A 2,459-nucleotide genomic window follows, 5' to 3' on the forward strand; every position below is an offset into this window, starting at 1 on the left:
TCGGGGCCAAGAACTTGACCAGATTCCAATAACAGCCCTTCTAGCCTGATCTTCGTCAGGGGAGATCTGAGTACGGTCCAGTGGGGAAGAGCGTGGGCTTTGGAGTAAAACAATTTTGGTTGATCAATCATTGAATCTCTGATTTTGGTCAAGTCATTTAACCACAGTGAGCTTCAGTTTCTTTGCCGCAAAACGAGATAATGACATTTGCTCAAATGGGATGCCACAGGGGAAGCGACCACCAGTGCTCCTGGCATGCCATCAGACCTGGCTCTCACTCCCTTGGGAGCTTATATATGCAAAAAGATTTTGTAATGCAAAGACAATGGTCATTTCACTAGGGAAGCGACCAAGACATCAGGCGGTTTCTCCTCAATCACACTGTCAACCGTGCCCAACCTGAAAAGCATTTGGCCAACAGAGTAAAAGGCGTCCTTATCAGCTTCCTTCATTCTGACCACCTTAGTCTGAAAAACAAAGATTTCCTTCAAATGAAAAAATTCCTGGTGGCGTATACATTTATTGTCCTCACTCAGTTTATGTTCCTTCTGGAAAACGTGTCCATTTTGACAACGAGAACCGTTTTTCACGCAGCCCGTCCTGGCATGGTGAGACTCAGTAAGAGGTGCTCAGGGGTGCAGGTCTCACGTGCAGCACCGTCTGCCGGGGGCGGGAGCTGAATGTGGTGTGGACAGCTGTCCTAGGTCCGCATGTCAGGAGGAAGGCTGTATCTCATCCCGTGGTAGAAACACCTTTCCCGGGTATGTTTGACTTAAAGCCACTCTGCACTCATCACCGAGAGAGCCCAGAAACTGCACAGAAGCAGGGTCTGTGGCACAGGCTCTTCATCCATCGCTCCTTGGACAAATCGTCTGGAGCATAGTATTGATGTTTAGGTGGGCGGGTCTGCGTTTGCCCACCTTTCTTTCCTGCCTGTCCTGTGGGCCGAGACGCCCCCCTGCCCAGTTAGCAGAGCACAACAAACATAACAGAGTTTGTTTCTGCTGAGCGTTTGCCGTATTACGCCCAGGGGCAAACTGTGAACTCGATGTCGTTTGCCGAGTTCACGATAAATTTGTGTGTCAATCCCAGGATGTTCCCTAGAAGGTCATTTTAAAAACTAATATCTAAGAGGAGAGGTTTAATTTCTCTGGGTTGTTTTTCTAGTTACCTCTGTTTCTTTAAAAGTAGGAGAAGTGCATATCAGACATACAAACATTTTTCATTTCACCGCTGGTTCGGGCTAGTTGGAGTCTAGCTTCGAAGGTTTGCAAGGCCTGTTTTGAAGTGTCGCGTGGTTTCCTGCGGCTTCTGTAACAAAATATCAAAACCCGGGTGGCGTAAAACAGCGGAAATTGATCCTCTCACAGTCGTGGAGACTGGAAGTCTGAAATCAAGGCGTAGGCAAGATCGGCTCCTTCTGGAGAGTCCTTTCCAGGCCCCTCCGCCAGCGTCCGACGGCTGCTGCGAAACTCATCGTCCCCTGGCTGGCAGCTGCGTCACTCCCATCTGTGCCTCTGTCCTCCTGTGGCTGTCACCCCTCTGTTTGTCTGTGTCTGTTGTCTCCTCTTATAAGGACAACAGTCATATTAGATTAAGGGCCCACCCTACTCCAGTCTGACCCGATCTTAACTCATTACATCTATCTGTATGGAGCCTATTTTCCCTATTTCCCGAAAAGCTCACATTCTGAGGTTTCAGGTAGACGTGAATTTGAGGGAGATGCTATTCATCTCAGCACAGGTGTCAAGTGCCACATGTACACGGCTATCACCGCGCTGTGCAGGGGACAGAAAGACCTGCCTGTGATCACACCCTGAAGAGAACCTCAGGACGCACATTCTGGAGGAAGAAGGGTCTTGACTTACGAAAGCTGAGGAAGACAAGTGCTGGAGCAGGTTGCCATGGTGATTGCCATGGCGATCGTGCCTCACAGCTACATGGTCCTCACTGCTCTCACATGACCCTGTCTCCCCTCCCCCAAAGTCCAGATTATTCACAATCGATGCACCCTACACACAGGGGTTGGAGGGTGACAAGTAGCCTTTCTTCCTAATCTGATAGTTTGGGGTCCAGTGATAAAACCGGGGAGCAGCCTCATACCTCTGGAAGGGTTTAGGATTCCTGCCCTCCCGGGGCGGGGAAGGTGTGTTGTCTGTGTGAGTCCCAGGTGAGGGAACAGACTCGATTTGTCACCTTGGCAATGGGTGGAGAGCCATTCAGGCCTAACTCAAGTGTAACAGTTCCCACAGCTTCCTAGGGGATGAGCTTTTGCAAGAGTTCTAGTTGGGGTTTTATACCAGCTGATGGCGGAACCTTAAAGATGTCATATCCCCACTATTATGTCGTAGAACCCCAGGAACTGGGTGGCGGTTTTGCTTTGAACACTGCACCCAGGAGTGCCTCATCGGGCATTCTGGAGCAGGATAGCAGGTGAGATGGTCTGCCTGGGCTCGAGG

The sequence above is a fragment of the Pteropus vampyrus genome, unplaced genomic scaffold (assembly GCF_000151845.1).
Source record: "Pteropus vampyrus isolate Shadow unplaced genomic scaffold, Pvam_2.0 Scaffold655, whole genome shotgun sequence".
In the NCBI taxonomy this organism is placed as follows: domain Eukaryota; kingdom Metazoa; phylum Chordata; class Mammalia; order Chiroptera; family Pteropodidae; genus Pteropus; species Pteropus vampyrus.